Genomic DNA, 18078 nt, shown 5'->3' with positions numbered 1-18078 from the left:
TAATATTTTGTTGAATATAAGAATATTCTGTTAAAAAACATTAAAAAAATAAAAAACCGTTAAAACCAAAAATTTTCGTTATCTACGCACTTATTATATAAAATAGATATTTATCTTTTTTTAGATAAAGAATATGTTATTCATTGACATTTGTTGACGCGGTTCTTCGCCAACAGGTAATTAAGAGAAGAAGAGAAAGGGATTAGTGCTGAAAGTAGAACCGTCACAGATGAAATCTTAGAGAATGAACTAGGTGACTCAAGACACGTTTTTAAGTGGTTCAAATGTTAAAATCATTCTACTCCACTAGTCAATATTATTGATATATTCTGGATTTTTTGGTTACAAAGTGTATATCTCTTTTGAGACTCTTTTTTTCCAACCCCTATCAACTCCCAGGATCTCCATATTTATAGGAGAAGGCACTTGGAAGTTGGTAAGGAGGTCATCCCGTGACCTTCTTATTTGTCATATCAACTCTGTGACATTCATGATTAATTCCTAAACCTGACACATGAGTATGGTCCAATCGATAGATAAGGAGATATTGGGCCGCACGGCCCAACCCAGCCGTGGGTGTCTGAATGCGCACGTTCCTGCTGCGTGTCCGAGAAGTCAGGGAGATATCGGACATGTGATGTCAGATATAGACACGTTTATCTTGCGTGTGTTGACCTTACAAAGGGTCAGAGATCTATGAGAAGCAGCTCGTACCACGAGCTGCTTCCCTAATCCGACCTTCGGCTTCAAGGATTCCTTCCCGCAGTCTTGGGCAGCCTTGGAGATTTCTTGAGGATACCTCGAGCTAAGGGGGTACGGCCTGGAAAACAGGATCTCCGAGCTGGGGAAGTTTACGGACTAATCTTGATTAGTCCGAGGCTCGACCTGCTAATCAGCCCGTGGGAAAACCAGGGCGTACAACATTAATGCTGCCACAACACAAAGCAACTCCACATACACTGTTTTATAAATTTAATTTAAAATTACACTTGTGTATTTACATTTTCTCACATTATATCCAAATTTATCTTGTTTCAATCAACTTATATTAGTAAATATCCAAAAATAACAATTACAGATCAACAAAGACATATCAAAAATTCAAATTCTATACAATCTATATCTATATATATATATATATATTTCAGTAACATAAATGCTAAAACCACCCCAAAGCAATGCATTAAGTATGGAATATATCAGTAATATATGAATTAAAGAATCGATCAATTTCAGAGCAAATGTTTAGTATTAATTTTTTTTTTAAAAAAATCAATCAATCAATCTTTCTTTAAAAGAATTGTTTCCACAAGAGGTGAAAAAAAGAATGATTGATTGTGTTGTACACTCACTCATAAGGAACACCTTATGAAATCTGTGTTTTTTTCCTTTTTTTTAGCTGTATGTAAATAGAGAGACTGACATCATCTACTATTTTCAAGGTAGGTATCCTTGTTTCACTTGATAACTATTGTTGAATAGTAGTTGTTTCTAGATTGCAGTACAATTTTTAATACAGTTTTTAAACAATGTCTTCATATTTTTAATCCTTATTGTATAAATTTTGTACTTACTTCAAAATCAACATAATTCTTTTTGTCGTCAGAGTGTCCATTGTATTGTACATAATACCCGTTTTTTAGAATGTTAATGGTTGCAGTTGTACAATTTATATCCCAAGTTTAGTGACATCAACGCTAACACAACACTAAAGCAACATGACATATATGGTTGACTAAATATCAATTTCAAAATAATATCCACGCTTCCATTATATTTCCTAGAATTTCAAGTCAGTATTTTCCTATCAAGATTTGAAAATCAACCGGATAACAACCAAAGTATAGATACAAATAACATTAAACTATGATAATCAACCAGATAGCAACCAAATTGTATGAATAAATTAGACAAATAATGTCAATTATATGTAAGTACCACGACATACCTGAGAATTGATTTTTTTTATTCGAGTTGGTAGCGTAACTCTTGATCAACAATTATTTTTATCTGAATTGTTCTACAAAAATTTGATCAATTAGAAGGCATCTAGATGGTTGAAAGTTTGGTTCTTGTTGACATGGTAGGTGTAGAGTCTCAGAATATTTACTTAGCTAGTTAGATGATAGTAGTAGTAGTAGTAGTAGTAGTAGTAGTAGTAGTAGTAGTTAGATGATAGTAGTAGTAGTAGTAGTAGTAGTAGTAGTAGTAGTAGTAGTAGTAGTAGTAGTAGTAGTACACTCGTAGCAATAGTTATGGATTTTATAAGTTTAACCTATAGTTTAGAAATATTAATTATAACATAAGGTTTGATTAATATTTTTTGTCATAGAAATATTTTAATTATAACCTAAGGTTTAGATAAAACCATTAAAAGTATGACACTTGTCATAATCACATTTATTTAAGGATTTAAATAAAAGAAAGTTCTAGAAACTCTAGAATCTTCCAGAGCCATTAAGAACATGACACTTGTCACAATCTTGTTTATTTGAGGATTTAAGCATTTTAAATGGATAATTCAATAAAAGAAGTATCTAGAAGCTCTAGAACCTTCCAGGACCATTAATAGCATGACACTTGTCATAATCATGTTTATTTAAGGATTTAATTATAGTTTAAATAAAAGAAAGTTCTAGAAACTCTAGAACCTTCCAGAATCATTAAGAGCATGACACTTGTCATAATCATGTTTATTTAAGGATTTAAGTATTTTTTTAATAGGATAGTTTCACTCCTCAAACTCTATAAATAGGACCTAGTGCTCAGCCATTTTATTCATTCTTCAAGCTTTTGATCAGAGTCTCTAAGGTGCTAGTATTACTATAGAGAGATACACTTGGGTTTAAGATAAAAGCTTTATCATCTTGAGCTTTATAAACACTTGGGAAGTGAGATATAGTATGCTTTCAATATAAAGGTGTAGATCGGTTCTAGTACATCCAAAGGTATTCTTATTCTTAAGTTCATTTCTATATGATTCTTTAGTTTTCATTCAGATCCTAACTCGTTGTTTCAACTCTTGGTTAGGTATTTAAGTTCTTTAAACTTAAGTTGTCTTTTCGGTAAGTTTCTTCTTAATGGTTTAGTTCTATTCTTTTCATCTCTTTTCTTTAGAAATACTCACTATTCTTATTGTTGGTTTTAGGAGTGTTCCAAGTCTCGACCTTGTTCTCAAATATCCTGGTGTTGGAAAGGAAAATAGCATAGTTTTTATATGCTTATATGTTATGATATGATATGTTATGTTATAATATGATATGTTTATGTTATAATATGTTATGTTATGATATATGATTATGTTTTTATGTTGCTTAGGGGCTCACAGTTGCTTAGCTAGCAAACCTCAATGTATTTTGAGGCTCATAGTTGTTTAGCTAGCAAACCCCAAATGTTTTTATGTTGCTTAGGGCTCATAGTTGCTTAGTTAGCAAACCTCAATGTATTTTGAGGCTCATAGTTGCTTAGCCAGTAAACCCCAATGTTTTATGTTATCTAGGGATCATAGTTGTTTAGCTAGCAAACCTCGATGTATTTTGAGGCTCATTGTTGCTTGGCTAGCAAACTCTAATGTTTACCATGTACATGGGTCATAGTTGTAATAGATGTTTTGTAGTAATATGTTTTGATATAGTCTTATGTTATTTGTTTGTAGATTTTTCTTGCTGGGCATTAGACTCACTCCTTTATTTTTTAGTGTGATGCAGGAAAATAGATATGGAGGCAGAAGGATTCTTGGCAGCTTGGCTTGTGTGTTAAGGATGAAGGGATTCAATGGACTGCGTGTCGATCGAGGATGACGTTTATTTATTAGTCTTTTTATGTTCTTTTGTAATTCCGCATTTAGTTATGTTTTATGTTTTATAAACAATGGGTACCCATGCCATATTACATTTTAAATTTATAATTTTATGTTATTAATACAATCTTTATTTTGGAGTTTTAATAAAGTTATGATTATTTCTTATGTACGTTTTCTCCAAAGTAGTAGCTATGTCTAGTAGTTTTAATGGTCCAAGTCTTAGAAATAGTTGGGTCATTACACAAGGATAGAGATATGAGCAAATAAATAACACAATATTTATTGTGGTCAGCCAAAAACAGATGACCTACATCTACTTAGTCATTTTTATTGAAATTTAAGCTTGAAGAATCATAGTTTCCAACGACCTTGCATCGCTGATTGTTCTACACTCCTTCGCTTTGATTACATAAGGACTAGTTTGTACGTGTTGTTTTTCATTAGATTGGCACTATCAATTTCCCCTAGTTTGATCCCATCTCCCTTACTTACAGTAAGGAGTTTAAAGTTACATTTGAATTGTAGGTCTAAGCTATTGGGCTTGGCCCCTAAATACTACATTACAAGTTGTAACCAAGTTAATGTAGTAATATCTTAAAAAATAACAATTCCTTCTCCTTCTTCTTATCCTGCTAGTGTTCGCTAGTCTATCATGAACAACCAGGAATAAATTAACAAGGGTTTGCTCCCAAGCATCTTCTACTAGCATATCATAGACAATGATGAACGACCAGGAGTAGAAAGACATGGACGACGACTTGGATCCATCTGCTAGCGTTTGGATGCCTTCTGTGTGAGAACAGGATTGTTACCCAAGTGAGTTCCACACATTGCTTCCTTGGAGGCCTTCCACAAGTTCTGGTCATCTTTTCAAGTTTGACATCTTAGTCATTGATTTTTTTTTTGACACGTCATCATGGAAAAAAATGGGTATAACATTTGTCTCCCAAGTCATTTTTTGTGCTTTGCACAAGGATGACTTATCTATGTGAAATTTTTTCCCATTCTTATTGGTCATACAAGCATGTGACCTTTATGCGAATAACACTTTCCTCAATATCACAGTACCACTTCTTTGTAGAGTCCTAGAACTTTACTTAGCTAGTTAGATAATAGTAGTAGTAGTAGTAGTAGTAATAACTAGTAGTAGTTATAGTATGTTTATTATTGTGGATTTTGGTTCAAGTCGGGACTTAGTTGAACACTCGTAGCAACACTTATAGATTTTATAAGTTTAACCTATAGTTTAAGAATATTAATTATAACATAAGGTTTGATTAATATAACTGATTATAAAGATGCTATTTATTATACTATAAGGTTTAGATAGGATTAATAAGAACATGACACTTGTCGTGTGCAAGTTTATTTAAGGATTTAACTATAGTTTAAATAAAAGAGAGTTCTAGAAAACTATAGAACATTCCAAGACCATTAAGAGCATGACATTTGTCACAACCTTGTTTATTTGAGGATTTGAGCATTTAATTCAAAAATAGAGGTTTCTAGAAGTTCTAGACCCTTCCAAAACTTGCTGGAATCTCGTATTACTCAGTCAAACCTGATTAATCAATTCAATTATGCTGAAAATGTGCAATTACGTGTTTAAAATATTCACGTATGCCGATATATCGCTGCCTTGGAGCTGATGTATCGCTACACGGGGAATACGAAAAATACGTGAACTTCGCACAAACGCATCGACGAACCCTTGGGATATAAGCCCATGCGATATATCGCCTATAATGGGCGATATATCAGCCCTAGGGCTATGTTTTCAAATGTTTTTGAAACCGAGCTCAATTCAACACTTAACCTCTTAACTAACCTCTGAGCGTTTTGACCGAGTCTTTAGCCTCTGTTGAATGAATATTCAAATATTTTTCAATTAATACTCATTATTTTTATTCAAGCTAAAAGGAGGTAGTTCACTCCTTGAATTCTATAAATAGGACCTAGTACCCAGCCATTTCTCTCATTCTTCAAGCTGTGTTCAGAGCCTTCAAGTTGTTGGGTTTACTATAGAGTGATAAACACTTGGGTTGGGTTATAAGCTTTATCATCTTAAGCTTTATAAACACTTAGGAAGTAAGGTAAATAGTGTGTTTCCAATATCAAGGTGTAGTTCAGTTCTAGTACATCAAAGGTATTCCTAATCTTAAGTTAATTTCAGTTTAATTCTTTAATTTTCTTTAGTTTTCATTTAGATCCTAACTCGCTGTTTTCCATTCTTGGTTAGGTATTAAAGTTCTTTGAACATAAGGTTTCTTTTCGGTAAGTTTCATTATGGTGGTTTAATTCATTTCTTTATCATCTATTTCTTTAGAAATACTCACATTCTTATTGTTGGTTTTTAGGAGTATTCCAAATCCCATCATTGTTCTCATAAATCCCGGTATTTGGTAAGGAAAATAGGATAAAAATATATATGTTTTTATGATATGTTATATTATCTTATGATATGTGATCTTATGTTTACATTATGTATAGTATGTTTATAGACCTTGGACATATGACTTGTTTAGCTAACAAGCCCCAGTAAATTATGGGCATATGACTTGCTTAGCTAGCCAGCCCCACCAATCTATTGGGCATATGACTTGTTTAGTTTACAAGCCCCAAGTAGTATAATGGGCATTGTAGTAGTATATGACATATGTTTATGATATAGTTTATGTATATGTTTTATGTTATTAGTAGATTTTCCTTGCTGGGCATTAGACTCATTCCTTTATTTTTATGTATGCAAGAAAATAGATTTGGCGGCGGAAGGATTCGTGGTAGCTTGGCCTGTGTATTGAGAAAGAATGGATTCGATGGACTACGTGAACGATTCGAGGACGACGTCATTTTCAGTCTTTTTAATTATGTTTCTATGTATTTTCCGCACTTAGTTTGTAATAAATTCATTTAAGTTTAAAGTTATGTTTTATTTTCAAACAATGTGATCCCATACCCCGTGTTTATGTATTTCAACTTTTACTTTAGAGTTTTTAATGAAGTTGTGAATGTTTCTTATGTATGTTTATTTGAAAATAGTGTTTTTGTATAGTAGTTTTAATGGTCCAAAGTCTTAGAATTAGTTGCGTCATTACATTCTTTAGTTATTCTAAACGTGCATTCTCTTTCCATTCTTTTATTGTATTTCAAAATCTTTCATCAGAATATACTATACTTTTGGGTTGTCTTAATTGGGCCGTACCCCTTGGGCCTCTCCTTCATTGCATTTCTTAACAAGTGGATAATTAGGCCCATTATTTTGTAAAACCTTGAAGCCCATTGTTGTGAGGCACATTGCTCATTTGATGAAAATTAGGTCAAGGGTGCAAGGATGAGCAACCCGTCACTGATCCCACTATCTTGGGGAGAGCTTGACGCCTCGAGAGAAGAATAGCTTGTTGTTGATTGGAGTAAAGCTAAGGTGGCTGGAGAAGGACTTAATTGCCATCCCCGCCTCTCTGTTCACACTATCATGTAACTCTTTCCTTTATCTTGCGCAATTGACTGGAGATTTAGGGCTCCTTTAACTTTTGAAAAGTTTGCATTGTAAACATTTTGCTCGAATCTTTATATTTTAGAGCCATAGCCTGGTAGTAATCATAGAATCGACCTTTGGGTATTGTAATTTTTGGCTCTATTTCATTGAATTATGTTAAAAGTTGAGAGAGAATCATACTTCTCCACTGTCGAGGCTTTGGTTCTCAAAAGAACACTTTGAAATTTTTGAAGATCTCAACAAGGAGGTTGTGAGTTTATGTTGTGTGAACATGATCAAGCACATTTTCCTTTTATTACCTTTGTTTAACTCTTGTTCGTACCATGTTTGTGGTCACTGGTGAACAACCCTCTTCTTGTTGTCTTTTTCGATTCTGATAGATGAGCGAACATACTTCTATTGGGAATGAGAGCTTGTGCGAGCAAGATCCTGAATTGATTCTTGTTTACTTCATGTGAACACTTGGGCGAATGATACTCACTAAGCTATTTACTTTCTGTCTTGATTTCTAATTGCCCCATATATGGGTTCATATGCGAACATGTTATATTATTGGATAACTCCAATTTATGCGTCCCCTAAACAACTAGTTTGTTCGCAACATGTATTTACACCTTGCGCAACCAAATTCCCTTAAGGCTTCTTTTCTATTCATTTTTGCACATATAAGCCAATGAACATACCATTCAGTGACAATCTTCCCCGATCGCTCATGTATAATATAATCTTTGTAATGATCGCAAACAATAAAAGTGAACAAGATTCCATGTAATAGCAGTTGAGGGCTTCTGAGAGCTTTTCATTTCTTGTTTGCATCATCTGTTTCATGTTAGCATTATGCATGCTTAGGTAGGCAAATAGATTTCAAATGATTTTCTTGAAGGATTCTGAACACTCTTATCTTTTCTTGTCCGCGTAGCCTAGGCTAATAGAAGTGAACAAGTGCCCCTTGCGACATGTTGTTTACCTCATGTTTGCTATAACATGCGAATTGACTTGCTTTTGTAAGAAATGAGTTTCACACGTCTTTTTAGCTTTGCCTGCCATATAGGTACATGATAGGGCAAACATTTTCCTTTGAGATGTACATTTATGTATTAGACCTTTTTGGTTATGTTCGCCCTAGTGGCACACATATGGGCAAACAAGCCTCATATTGTGTATGTGCGAACATAACCTCATTCCTTTCTTTCCTTTTCAGGTACTTGGTTTACGCGATCATTGAAAAGGTGTCCAGTTTCATTTATGATCCAGTTAAGCCTCATTCTTCAAAGTGTATAAGAATATGTTCGTCCTTATTTACTTTTGATGCGTGACCAGTGCCATGTCTCCCAAAAAATCAAGAATTTTAACCACTAAAAAATAGCACGGGGAAATATTTAGTTCGACAAGTTTCGTGGCAACATAATCCACTATTTCTACTTGTTATATTTTCCATGCATTAGATAGATATGGATTCATTGGTGAGCTTGGACTTAAACTCCCCGTTAATGATGAGCGTGTTGGGAAACTCATACAAGATCTTTATTTATTTTTATGTAGATCTAATATTAAATAAATTATTATAAGATAACCTAGAACGTGTTTGTAAAATTGAATTCAAAGAGAAACAATGATAAGAATACTTATAGTATACGTAGTTAAATGAATGAGTCATTCCTTCAGTTTTCTAACCCTTGTATCCTTTCTGTCGCAGAGTAGTACTAAGAAACTGAACCGATCTTCTATAATCTTCACAGTCTTCAAAAGTATCCTTAGAATCACCTAGACTAGAGTAGGCAATTCTCAACACATGATATAGATACAAAGAGGCTTAGAAAATGACTTGTGTTTAGAAAGAATCTAAAAACTACAAGAAAATCTGACTTGTGACTTGTCAAACTTATCAGAGCTTATGTTTTCATCTCTCACCTAGCACTCATTTTATAGACTCAATTAGTCCTTTTAATTTAATTAAAAAAATCAATAAAATAATAGCCAATTTGAAGCCCTAGGTCGAAATTATCATGGGCCCGTGAAATTTCTCATTTAATTATAAGCCCATTGGACTTAAAATCAATGCATATATTATTTTCTATTGATTTAATTAATTAAATAATTATTTAAATCATTTATCAAATTAATTATTTATAATTTGAACCTTGATTTAAACTTATTTATTAATTTAGATACCAATTTATCTTAATTAATAAATCTGTCCTAATTTCTCTTTTCTTCTCAAAATTACATAGCTCTCTGAAACTATCCAAAATTGACATGGTCAACTTTGATAATTCTAATTGATAATTAAATCAATTAATTGAGACTATCGATATGATTTTATCCAAGGTACAATGGGGACCATGGGCCTATGAAATCAACCTCCAATAAGTTATCATAAATCTAACAAATAAATTTACTAACTTATTAATTCCTCGTGACTCCACTAAAGACTCGGAATTGCACTCTTGAATTCATAGAACGCTCTATAACAAATATAGATACGCTATTAATTATCCATTGTTACAACCATAATTGTCACTCAATCCTATATAGATGGTCTACAATGAGATGAGACTAAAATATCGTTTTACCCCTCATTATATTTTATCCTTAAAACACTTAGTTCCTTGTAAATGATATTTCAGTAAACTAATTTAATTACCGAAATGAGATCTCTATCATTTAACACCTTGAACCAAACTAAAAGGAAACCATCGTTTCACTTCTTCATCAGAAGCTATAGATGTTCATATCTATGATTAACACTCCCACTCAATTATACTACCGAGTTCCCAAGATGTAAGTATGGGCTAGTCCATAGGGTAAGCTGGTAACAAACATGTAACAACCCAAATTTACTAATAGGGCTTAAGGGCCTTGTGTAACGTCCTGCATTTTCGGTTACCTTTAAACGACTCGGGTCGGAATTTTTCCCCCGGGTTAAGAATATTATTTTAAATAATATTATATTTTGTTTGTAAGTATTCCATGAGTTATTGCTATCCAAAATATGAATTTTGTGATTTTAAAAGTCAAGATAAGACTTTCGGTCTTGGACCGACACAAAAACCCTGATCGGGTAAAAATCTCGGAAAATAAAATGAAAAATCATGGCAACTATATTTTGGGCATAAAATACATTCATAAAAGTTAAAGTTTGGTCAAAAATAATAAACCTAAAAGAAAATGGAAATTTTAGGGCATTTTGTGTTAAATGCCTAATTTTACCGAAATGGGGAATTTTATTCTATGAATGGACCTTAGGTTAAATTTTATTATGTGATTAATTAAATTAAATGTGAGAGACATTTAATTTAATTAATTAATGTTAATTTTGGTGATTAAAACTTAATAAGAGTGAAAAAGGTGTCAAAAGCCAATTTGGACTTTTCTTCTTATGAAACCTTTTTTAACCTTTATTAAAAAAAAAAATATATATGAAATGATTATATATAGCAAGGGTTGGCCGGCCATGTGGTGTTTTAGGTGGTGTGAACCCAACTTAATAAAGATAAATCTCATTTTAACTAAGTCAAGTCAAGTGGGCAAGTGGGAGGAAAACACTTGAGTGTTTTTGAGATAAATTAGATAGTATAAACTCTTCCAACCCTCCCCAACCGACCACACCACTCTCTCACATTCACTCATCTGATTTTTGAAGACCTCTCAAAGTGTTCTCTCCATTTTTCAAGCCCAAGAACACCAAGGAAACTTTGAGGCTAAGTCTTGGTCTAGGAAGTATTTTCCCTAAGGTAAACTTTCACTAATCTAGGCTTTTGTATAGTTTTAAGCATAGAGTTTCAAATAGCTAATTGATTATGTTGTTGGGGGAAGTTTGTTAGGGTTTTTGAAAGGTTTTGAAGGAGTCAAAGCTTATAGGAAGGTCCAAACCTTGAGCAAGAACACCAAAGAGGTAAAAAGTTTACTTTTGATGATTTTGTTGTAGGGTTTTTAGTTTTAAGCATTATTTTGTATATCTAATGCTTAGAGTTTCTTGTTGATGATGTAATAAGGTTATGGTAGTTGTTTAATAATTTTTATGATGCATGTGTATTGATTTTTGAAAATGGGAACCAAAACCCCCAAGGGTTTTGTAGGATACCCTAAAACAAAACATGTTTTAAGCTGTGACTTCCAAGGGGTCAAGTAGCCACTGTATATTGTTTTTGTAAAATTAAATTGTACTGATATGTTGTTGAGATTGAGTACATAAAATTGAGCTTTTGAAACACTAAAAAATGTTTAGAAATGAGTAAGTTATGCTATTTCAAAGTTTAGGTAAAAAACTGTTTTTTCGTATTCTCATTTTCGGAACCAAGTTTGGACAGCCACTGTATAGGGCAAATGAACCCAGTTTTTTCTAAAATTTTGTGGACATATTTCTGGCATAACCTATTAGTCCACTGTAAAATTTGGTAAGAAAATATTAAACTGTTTGAAAGTTAGTAACTGTCAAAGTTTGGAAAAGATAAGGACTTGAAAATAATGTCATTTTTACCTCATTGTTGGAAAATGATTTCACCAATCAAAAATGCTCATTTTGACCTAAGATTTTACAAAGACCTAAATGGCATAACAAAAATGGAATTGGGAAATTTTGGTAACAATTGGGTAAGTAAATTTCAAGTTATGAACTAACGAAGTATGTAGTTAAAAATGTGAAAATTGAGTTTTTCACACTTAGTGTAAAAATGAGATTTTGGAACATAAGGTAAAAAGTAAAATTTTGCTTATTTCAAGATATAAATTGGTAAGTCTTGAAATCATATTTTCACTAAAATTATCCCTTTGAGTTTAAATGAATTATTTTTATTAAAGAGTTTTTATTCTTTATAAAAATAAGATATTTAATTTATTAATAGTTAATAAATTAAAAGAGGGTTTAAAACCCTATATTTTGAGAAAATAATTAAATAAATTATTTTCCTAGTAAGTAAAATTGATTAATTTCTTTTGGAAAATTAATTAGTCAAGATGAGAAATTTATAACGGTTTTCCTAATTAAGACAAATTAGGCAATTTTCTTAAAACAGTTTTTAGATATTAAAACCTTAAGAAAAATAAAAGGAAAATTTAAAGAGTTTATTTTCTTTAAAAATAATTAAGGAATTTATTTGTATTTTCTGGATATAATACCGGCTAAAATCTTACATATTTTAACCGACTAGTCGAAAGTGCGGGTTAATAGCGATACCTTGAAAGAATAAGATTTTTAGCGGATTGTGGGAAATACCATTGTGATACCCTCGCCTAGGTATCGAGACCTTAGGATAGGTCTCCCCGAGACTTAGGGTTTAGTCTCGAATATTTTGTATGACTTTCCTTAATAGGTTTAAAACCAAATAAGGATTATAAATCCTTACAAATGACTTTTATTAAAATGACCAAACTGCCCAAAATAATAATAATGAATTATTAGTGCCATAATTAATCCGAGTATACTGTATGGATAACTACAGTATTGGCTAAGCGTAACTGGACTGAACGTTGGAGGGTGAAAACCTGCTGAGCGCTAAGGACTCCAAGTAAGTCAACTTATATTGTATGGCTGCAACATGAAATGATTATTGTCTTGTATGTTAGTATAGGGATACATGCATATATATAGGCTGTCATAGAAAGTTGCTTAGAGACGTTAGTCTAGTGAGTGCTGATTTAGAAAATATGAACGGTAGAAGTCCGTCATATCCTAGACGGTTGATCCCCGTCACACTGCTTGATTTTATTTATGTCCGGTTCATTACCGCGACGAGTGGCCATGAGATGAGGATAAGCTGGTTAAACCTAGGGGCGCCAAGATAAATGGGACCTAGGGGCCCTCATGCTTACTTAATCATTGGACGGTTAGAATTCGAGCAAGTGCTCTGATAAGTTATTCCTGGATAGCAGCCGTGAATATTGGCCATTCCGTGAGAGTGCCTAGAGATACTAGGGGTTGCCAAGATTGAGTGAGGTTGAACACCCTAGGGGCAGCTGCTCACCAGCACCACTGATTAACATAGAAGTCTCCGTAAAACCGTGTAAATTGGATTACACTCTTGAATATGTAGCGATGCCCTAAGTAACACGATAGTTACCCTTGATGAGAATATTTATTGGCTATATCTTAGTGTGGAGACTCGGTTCTCTTTTACAGATTAGCAATTATGTTGGAGGGCGCGTTACGCATGAATTGTTGGAAATTGTCGAGCGTTGGTCTCGAATTATGTTGTGATATAATATATCTGCTTGCTCTGGGATTTTCTGAGTGCAGGGATATAATTGTTGATAAGATATAGTTGTGATATAATATATCTGCTTGCTCTGGGATTTTTCTGAGTGCAGGGATATAATTGTTGATAAGAATTAGCTGTGATATAATATATCTGCTTGTTCTGGGATTTTTTTGAGTGCAGGATTTTTATTTAGTTATGAATTGATTTATCATTGGTTATCAGGCATGACCATAAGTTTGCTAGGACGCTTTAGCGTTCTTGAAATTGATTATGTAGGGTCCGGATGGGTCCGCAACCCTAATTCTCTACATGCTTGTTTGAAAGTTGATCTTACTAAGCGTTTTCGCTTACCTAGTTGTTTCATGTTGTAGGTAAGTGCAAGGGCAAGGCAGAGCAGTGAGCGCTGGAGTCTTCCTTGCAAATGTACATGTAGACCGACCTTTTGGGAAGCCTTTTTATTTTTTGGAAATGTTGTGTAATTTTCCTAAACTAGGCTCACTCTAATCTTTATAAAACATGTTTGTAACTAAATGTTAAGTATGGCCATACAACTTTTTAAAAAGTTTTTTTTTCTATGGGTTTTTGAGACATTTTGTTAAATGAAAACATTTATATTTCCGCATTATCGAGTCTTGAAAATCCGGGTCGTTACACCTTGATTAGTGTGCTGGGAGGGCATAGCTGGATTATATGTGATTTAATTATTAAAATCATGTTATATGATTACTTGGATATCTGTGATGCATGACTATGTGTATTAGTATGCGTAGGCCCTGATTAGGTTAGAAGGGCATATTTGTAATTTTAGCCCGTTGATGGCATAAATGTAAATATCTGTGATAAATTGTTGAGAGCACATTATTATGTGGATATATTTGTAACTTGTGACTCGAGGCGATCCTAGTGAGCAGGTTAGCGAAAAAGTCACGGTGGGGATTTATACCCGGCTCGGGGCGAGCCTGGGGGTATTTCGGGGAATTTAAGAAGTATATTGGGGATTATTTGATATTTAGGAATATAATTGGTGATTAGTTAGGTGTTGGGAAGTAAGCGATATAAATTAGAGACACTCGAGGAATTAGCGGGAATTGGGAGTAATGACTAAAATTGTAACGCCCTGGATAGCCAGGATCGCTACACTGTGTACTTATAAAGGTGCAGGACTTGCTAATCAAGTCATTAATTTAAAAACGTGTCACTAAACATGTATGAGCTAGGGTTAAAAAGGTTTTGGTCTCAAAAGTTTAACTCTATATAATTAAACAGTTTTATACATGGGATCCCAAAAAGAAATAGAGTTTAAAAGTTAGTTTGCAGAATTCCCAAAATACAGACAACCATTGGCCATACTAAGGCAAAATAGATATTTCTGGTTCTCGCGTCCCTGCCTAAACCCCAACCGTGGCGGCTGAGCAGCTAGTCATTTACATTCGACCTACAGAGCTCTCTAAGTCAGGGCTGATCAAGCTTGCCCTTGCCTTTACCTGCACCACGTAGCGCCCGTGAGCTAAGGCCCAGCAAGAAAACATAATGTGCAAGACAAACAATAATAGCAAATAGTCAATTCTTTAAGCACGATCATCCATCAAATAATCCACATTAATCACTCAGCATATACTCAAAATCAAGGACGCAACTATTCACATATAACATTCAAGTCTCATAATAAGTAGGTCACATAATAATCAGGGCTGACAACTTAGGCCGCACCCTCTATTTACCCCACTGACTCCAGCACGCTTAAACCGAGCTCAATGCATATTAAGCTGTCCTCGGCTACCAGTGGCCAAGCCGCGCTCTTTGCGCTAGTGTAACCCTTGGCACTCTTAGGTCGTTGGTTCACTGTTTAGTTTATATGGCATAATACCATCCTTTCAAGCATACGCATTAGGGAACCCTTAGTCCCATTATGGATATACATCCAGGTGCAGTTTCCTTACCTTTAGTTTTCTGTGTTCACTGATTACGAGCAACGCTCCTCGAGCACGATCCGCTCTCGAGCCATAGCCTTAACACCTAGTCACAACCAAGGTATTGGATTACATTAATATTCAAATAAGGGTTTCCGGATACAATACTAGCTTCCGGGACATCGAATTTCCACCAAGCACTGTAATGACCCAACTACTCTAAACTATGGACCATTAATGAAAACTTAAGCATAGACACTAATCCCTAATAATACTTACAAGTGAAATAATCATACTTTATTTAAAACTTGTAAAACCAATGTTTAAACTTACATAAACTCAAAGTAGGATATGGGATCCCATTGGTTTAAAATCAAAACATGACATAATGATAATTAAAAAGAGATTACATAATAAAACGCGGAAAAATACATGTAAAAACCATAAGAAACAAAACTACATCCTCGAATTGAAAAGCTCAGCTCTTGAATCCATTCCGCCTCAATACACATTCCCCAAGCTTCCAAGAACCTTTCCCGCCACTAGAACTATTTTCCTGCACATATAAACAAAAAGGAATGAGCCTAATGCCCAGCAAGGAAAATCTAACATATAGTCCATACACATAAAATTCATAAGGTAACATAAAACATACTATAACACTTATGTCACATACATACTATAATGGCCATTATTACTTGGGGTCCCATAAACTAAGCAAGTCATATGCCCATTAGATTAGTGGGGTCTTGCTAGCTAAGCAAGTCATATGCCCATAATCTATTTAGGGCTTGTTAGTCATATAGGTCATATGCCCAAGTCTACAATCATACTTAACATAACATATTACATAACATAAAATCATAAGATAACATATAAAATCATATAACACATAAATCCTATCCTATTTTCCTTACCAAAATTACCGGGATATGAGGACAGAGTTGGGACTTTGGAACACTCCTAAAAACCATTTATAACATGGTGAGTATATTGAAGAAGAGAAATGAAAGGAATGGAAGGACTATACCATTGAGAATATACTTACCAAAAACTTATGCGCAAGTTCTTAGATTTCCTAACCAAAATAAAGAATAAGGTTAGAAGGCTGAGTAGAAGACTATGAGAACTTAAATAAAATAATACCAATGAACTAGAGTATGGAAATACCTTGAAAGCTTATAAGACCAATCTAAACCTTGAACCGAAATGCTATAAAACCTTACTTCCCAAGTGTTTGATAAGCTTATGATGATCAAGCTTATGATTCCCAACCCAAGTGTTTACACTCTCACACTCACCTAGCAACTTGCAGCCTCTGAACTTAGAGTAATAGATGAATAAATGGCTGGGTACTAGGTCCTATTTATAGAGTTTAGGAATGAAGAGATCTTCATTTAACTTGAATAAAAATAATAGCTTTTTAAGTGAAAAACATTTGAATTATCGTTTAGCAGAGGCTGAAGACTCGTTCAAAAAGATGCTGGACTTATCAAGAGGTTGAAGGTTTGAATGGGAAACGATTTTGAAAACTTTCAAAATGTACTGAGAGTGGCGATATATCGCCCCCTGTAGGCGATATATCGCCTGGGCCAGTATGCCCGAGGCAATCGTGCAACGTTTCGTATTTTTCGTATCTTTGTGCTGCGATATATCGACATACACTGATTATTTAAACACAAAATTACACATTTTTAGCTTAATTTGAATTGAGTAAACAACCTTGACTAAGCCCTTTTACGTTTTCAAAGCTGCTGACTGACCTTAGAGCATTCAAATTTTACCCTTAATAAATTTAATCCTCAAAATACTTAATCATTAATAACCCATACATAACATGTGCTATTATCTAATTGGTTCTTATCTAAACCTTATAATATAATAAATATTACCCTCAATATTAGTCATATTAATCAAACCTTAGGTTAAAATTAATATTCTTAAACTATAGGTTAAACTTAGAAAATCTACAAGTACTACTATCAGTGTCCAAATAAATTCCGGTCTGAACCAAAAATCCACAGTCATAAAGATAATACTATTATTACCATTATACTACTATCTAACTTAGCTAAGTAAAGTTCTTGGACACTACAAGCACGGTGGGGAAATTGATCCCGAGCACCCTAGACTACATTCCCGTGCCTAAAATCCCCAAACGTTCAAGTATGCACCTAAGGGCTGCGGCCCTTGAAACCTAGCCGCGACCCTGCCCTAAAACAGAGCCAAGGCCATCCCTGGAAGCAGACACACGCCACGGCCCTGCCCTTGGGCGTTGCAGCGCTCCCCTTTGGCCGAGCCTCCCTGACTCCTTTGCATCCTAGGGCCGTAGCGCTCTAGAACAGAGCCGCGGCCCTTCCCTTCGTGCCCAGAAAATTCACCATTTTTGACATCTAAACCTCATCCAAAGCCGTTCCAAATCTCCCTAAATCAAAACCCATTATTCACAAAACTTTTAACATGACTCTAACAACGTAATCCAACAGAAAACCTAGGTTAAAACTCATTAAAATCCCATTTTTAATTTTTGAAACTCAAGAACTTAAGAACACAAAAACCAGTAATGGAACACCAGAATTCAGTCATTAACTTATGGATTCAAGCTTACCTCCACAACAGAATCACTTCTCTAAGCGAAATCCAAGCCAACTCCCAAGCTTTCCACCTTAATTC

General features: G+C 34.1%; 1 long non-coding RNA gene across 1 annotated transcript; it reads left to right on the top strand.

Annotated features, from left to right (window-relative positions):
• The first annotated feature begins 10727 nt into the window (after window positions 1–10727).
• Window positions 10728–14242, top strand: LOC133784049 (uncharacterized). The gene is made up of 4 exons (XR_009871098.1): window positions 10728–11032; window positions 11115–11193; window positions 12740–12805; window positions 13867–14242. It is a non-coding gene; the product is annotated as an uncharacterized LOC133784049 (long non-coding RNA).
• Window positions 14243–18078: the final 3836 nt, after the last annotated feature.

This window comes from Humulus lupulus, chromosome 6 (assembly GCF_963169125.1).
Source record: "Humulus lupulus chromosome 6, drHumLupu1.1, whole genome shotgun sequence".
In the NCBI taxonomy this organism is placed as follows: Eukaryota; Viridiplantae; Streptophyta; class Magnoliopsida; order Rosales; family Cannabaceae; genus Humulus; species Humulus lupulus.
The sequence above is the reverse complement of the archived record's forward strand: the minus strand, read 5'-3'. Positions and strand labels throughout refer to the sequence as shown.